Source organism: Jaculus jaculus, chromosome 1 (assembly GCF_020740685.1).
Source record: "Jaculus jaculus isolate mJacJac1 chromosome 1, mJacJac1.mat.Y.cur, whole genome shotgun sequence".
NCBI classification, from domain to species: Eukaryota; Metazoa; Chordata; class Mammalia; order Rodentia; family Dipodidae; genus Jaculus; species Jaculus jaculus.
In genome coordinates this window covers 35282286-35287920 of record NC_059102.1, presented here as the reverse complement: position 1 = coordinate 35287920, position 5635 = coordinate 35282286, and positions in this window count along the sequence as shown.

Genomic DNA, 5635 nt, shown 5'->3' with positions numbered 1-5635 from the left:
TGTAACTCAGTATAGCCTTAAACTCATAGTGGTTCTCATACCCCAGCCTCCTGAGGGCTATGATTAAAGGCATGTCCCAGTATACCCCACTGTGCACAAATGGCATTTTATGGTACATTAATTAAGTGGTAGCAAATAATAGTCATGAAAAGGCAATAAGGATTTGACAGAGGGCTTAGGAAGTGGTGTGTTTGTTGTTTTGCATCACATGATAGAGTGACTGAGAGCCGATCATTTCAGATCTTGGTAAACCTGGGACATCACCTTTCTGACTTCAACACTTGTATCTCTGGATACTACATTCTAGAGTTTTTCACCGTACTTCTACCAGAGCCTTCTGTGATAGTTAAGGTTTTGTCAAGTTGATCTGTTTAGTAATCCACAGAAATCTCTTTTGGGTGGGTCTCTGAGGTTGCTTCCAGAAGGATTAACTGAAGGAGGAAGTCCTTCCCCAAGAGTGAGCCCTTACCCCAGAGTGGGTGGCCCCTCTCAGAGGGGAACTTTATATAAGGAAGCTCTGGGTGAAAAGAGCTCCTTCCTTCCTCCCACTTGGCTGTGGAGCTGCTTGCTGCTTTCCAGTGTGGATTGAAGACCAGTGTGGACTGAAGACCAGAGTCAACTGAAGACCCACATGGATCAAAAACCAGCAGCTCCTCAGGAAGGATTGGGACTGCTGAGACATATGGCCACATGGACTGAGCAGCTACCAGGTTCCTTGATTCTCAGGCCTGCAACTGCTATTGGACTATCATAAGCTAATCCAATAAATTCCCTTTTTAAAATAAGTCATTCTAGCATTTCTGTTCCTCTAGAGAACCCTGACTAATACTCCTCCCCAACCCATTGTGACAGTTTCATAACAAAGATTCAATGGTTTTTAACCTCCAACATGGTATAAGACAAGAATTAGGATTTGGCATGGGAAAATTGGCTAAGAACTGAAAGAAGCAGCATTGGAGCTGTCAATGGAAAAACAATTAAAAACCTGATCAGATGTTGCTAGAGGGCCTTGGAGTGATATTCTGTGATATCTGGGGAATATTTAATGACATTGGAGCTACCGAAAAGGCTGTATTTGGCCTCAGCATGTGACAGAGATAATTCATTCTACACACATGTACTTAGCAGAAAGTATTGGTTTAATAGCTTTGTGGTGATTTGAATGTAAATTATTCCCCATAGAGTCATAGGTTTGAATACATGGTCCCTAGTTGATAGCATTACTTGAGAGGTTTGTGGAGCCTTGAGGAGGTGGGGTCTTGATGGAGGACGTCTGTCACTGAGAGGCAGGCCATGGGGTTTTAAAGTGTTAGCCTGCCTGTGCTTTCCTGCTTCTACTTCCTCCATGTGATGTGAAGATGTGACACCAGCTGCCGGCTCCTGCCATGCTCCTTCTGCCATGATGGACACTTCCCCTCACATCTGTAAGACAAAATAAACCCTTTCCTTTCATAAGCTGCTTTTTGTGAAGCATCTTGCCCCAGAAATGAGAAAGTAACTGACACAACCTCTGTCTGCCTTGGCAATAACCACTACTTCTTGCCTCATGAACTTTGAAAGCCTCTTGGGTAACAATTGGTGCAACCTTTGTCACCCCGAATGTAGTGGGGATGCTGGTACAATTGTCAACTTAATGCTATAGCTCAGGCTCAAAGTATCTTGTTTGAATGCTGCATTCTGGTATGATGGGTGCAGTGGTGGAATTTGAGGCTTGAGTTTGATAGATCTTAAGCCAGGATTTAGGGCACTGGACAGACAAACTCACATGAAATTTCCAATGAGTCAGTGACCTCCAGGTTCTTGTCTTATGAATTAAATGAATGAACTCCAAATCACAGAGGGTTAAACTTAGAAAGCTTTTATTACAGAGCTTAAGCAAAGGAATGAAGGCAGAGCTCCTGTAAAGCAGGAGAGGGTCCTCAGAAAAAAGATCATCCTGCCTGATGATTTTTTATGGTAAATGACTGGGTGGGGGCTGAGCTGGTTAGTCTAGTTGCCATGCCAAGTGCTTAGGTTCCTTTTACTGTTATTCACATTTTTATTTTAACAAATCTTTAGGGGGAAAAAAAATAAGGAAAGCCAGATTCCTTCTCCTCCCCTACAGCCTCAAGGACATTTCCAACTTTTGTCCAGGAGGAGAGAAAAACCTTCACCTTGTGAATGGTGGGGGCTGTTATCCTCAACTGCCTAGCCAATTTCTATCCCATGACTTCCTCTAAAAAGATAACCTAACTGCCTAAGCTTCACGCAAGTACCTTAGCCACTGAGTCATCTCTCCAGCACATTACTCCGGTTTCAGATTATGCTTTCAACAGTTTTACTTGCCTCTGTCCCTCAGCTCTGTCTGCTCATGTTCCACTCTTAAATTCCTAATCCAGGTCTATGCATTTTTCAGCATATGCATACCTTTCTTTTTGGTCTTGTTTTAAGTTTAATTCTTTTCTCTCCCTGGGTGCCAGGACTTTCTTTTCCTTCACCAATGCCATTCTCTTAGAGACACACCTCACCTAGGATTGAGTGGGAGTAAGTGGAATAAACTAAGTGGTCAGAATCTGCTCCACACTAGTGCTACCAAGTTGTCACATAGACTCCCAAATAACAAAGCTCCCTAGGGTATGTGCCTAAAGTCCAGAGGGCAGGATACCACAGAACTCATACATTTGCTTTTCTAACTGGATAAAATTGCCACACAAAGCTATTGAGTTTTTAAATCAACATCAACTTAAAAAAAAACAAAAAAACAGGTTGATTTCTAAAGGACTTAATATGGGGCCAGTTGTGAGTGACCATGGGAGATTGTACCCTACCCATTGGTATGCAATTTTACCTCTCTCTTTTCTTATCTGCTATCCTATGAAGCCTTTACAATAAAATTAAGAATAACCTTGGAGAGCCAGCCTCTTGTTTACTATTGTAGATAACAAAAAGTCTAAATCTTGAAAAGGACAATATAGGCTGGCATATTCAGCTCCATGTGGCTGGGATGAACCTCAAGACCAAACACAATTTGTGGGAAGAAGGGATTTATTTCAGGTTTACAGGTCCAGGGGAAGTTCCATAATGGTGGAAGAAGCTGGCCCCTTTTTATGTATCCAGGCAGAAAGAGAAGCCACCACCAGTCTCACCAAAAGCAAGCAAAACTGGCACACAGCATAGCATCCCAGAAGAGCTCACTGTCCATGCCTTAGGCTGGCATTCAGATTTCCCCAGAGACACACCCCTCTTTCATAGCAGGAGTCTGCGGGTGGCAGAAGCTGCAAACTGAATTTTAATAATGCTTGATTCTATTAGGGTACATAGATTCAGACTACCTGGCCTCTAATAGACTCAAAACTATCTCACATGACAAATTGCATGTAGCCAAAGGTCCCATAGTCTTTTTTTAAGGCAATAGACTGGTCTCTTTTTTTATGCAAGAGAGTGAGGGCATGACAAAGAGGGAGAGAGAGAATGAATTGGTGTACAAGGGTCTCCAGACACTGCACTTGAACTCCAGCCATGTGCACCACCTTGTGTGCATGTGTGACCTTGCTTACTTGTGTCACTTTGTGTGTCTGTTTTATGTGGGGCCTGTAGAGTCAAACATGGGTCCTTAGGCTTTGCAGTCAAGGTTCTTAACAGCTAAGCCATCTCTCCAGCCCCCCATACTCTTTTTTTTTTTTTAACTTTAAGAACGTCTCTTAACTGTGAGTTCTATAAAATCAAACAAGTTACGTACTTCTAACATATAATGGCAGAGTCAACATTTTTGTTGCTATAAGGCATTGCAGGGAGAGCATCAATGAAAATGCAACAACCATTAGGCAAACATCTGTAGTTCATGACTGATATCCGTAACAAGTGACCAGTAAATATTCTCTGGATTTTCCAATATTTCCTATCTAGCTGAACTGAGTAGGCAGGGAAAATTTCAATTCTTTAGTGCTCCATGGTAGCCCTTGTACATTCTTGATATATCAAAAATATCTTTGGGTCTCCATGTAAGTCATGATCCATCTTCCAGTGACTTCACTGGAACCTTTATCAGTGTCATCATTCCCTGCCTCATGCCACACCTCAATTATGGTTCCTGGAACTGTGTGCACTTCATAACTCACTCTATGTATTTTTCTTGCTTCTAAAATCAATAGCAGGACACAGCAATATTCTTAATTCAGGGAAAAAATAACTTGTGACCCTGAACAGAAGGTCTCTTCCTTTCAGTCATCCCCTTTCAAAAGAATTTGCATTTCTACCACATAGTCTTTCCTCAGGCATCCTTTCCATTGTTTTTATGTAAAGTAGTTGGGCAATCCTTAATCATGGTAATATCTCCTTAGCGATATCAGTTTTAGCAACCAGTCTCAGTGCTAGCAACCTTAAATATGTTTGGGTTTTTTCCAGTTTTAAATCTTAAATTTCTCAGTTCTATATCTTTACCCAAGCATATTATTCCAATACAAATTTAATCTTGATCAAACTCTCCTAGCTGGGGCAGAAAAATGCAGCCAGAACTTCTGCTAGTAGACCAGTTCCAACAAAGTTCTCTGCAGTCTTTCCTTCCCCTTTGAAAGTTCATAAGTGTATTAGTCAGGGCTCTCTAGAGGAACAGAACTGCTAGAATGAATTATTTTAAAAAGGGGATTTATTGGATCAGATTATAGTAGTCCAATAGCAGTTGCAGGCCTGAGAATCACCAAACCTGGTAGCTGCTCAGTCCATGTGGTCAGATGCCTCAGCAGTCCTGACCCGGCACTGCAGATGGTGCTGGAAATCCTGGAGGCTTCCTGAGGAGCCACTGGCTTTCGATCCATGTGGGACTTTAGTTGATGCTGGTTTTTGGTCTGCACTTGTCTTCAATCCACCCTGGAAGGTAGTGAGCAGCTCCAGCAGCCAAGTGGGTGGGAGGGAGGGAGGGAGGGAGGGAGGGAGGGAGGGAAGGAGGGGCAGGCTCTTTTTACCCAAAGCTTCCTTATATCAAGTCCCCCTCTGAGTGGGGCTGCCCACTCTGGTGGAAGGGCTCACTCTGGGGGAAGGACTTCCTCCTTTAGTTGATCCTTCCTAGAAGCAACCTCTGAGACTCACCCAAAAGGGATTTCTGTGGATTACTGAACATATCAAATTGACAACACCTTAACTATCACAATAAGTAAAGCTTCCACATACAATTCTCTTTGCATTTAGCATTTTTAAACTCTCACTGGAATAGGCCGTAAAACTTGGCTTTTCACTCTGGAAGGCCTGTTTATTCACAAGAACCATGTTCATGCCCATTCCTCAAAAACAAAAGTTCCAAAAGACCAAAATCCTCATGATCAGATTCATCACATAGCCATAACTTCCTTCCTGGTACTAATTTCTGTTGCAGTCAGTTCCATTTTTCTGGGATGAACCTCCTGATTAGACACATTTATGGGAGGAAGAGACTTATTTTGGGCTTACAGATCCAGAGGAAGTTCCATAATGGTGTAACAGGCTGGCTCCCTTTCACATATTGATGAAAGAGAGAGAAACCACCATCAGCACTACTAAAAAGAAGGAAAACTGGCAAACAACAAATCATCCCAGGTAGAGATCACTCTTCATACCTTAGGCTGGAATTCAGATCCATCGCCAATGACATGCTGCCCCTCCCCCCACTGTACCTGGAATTGGC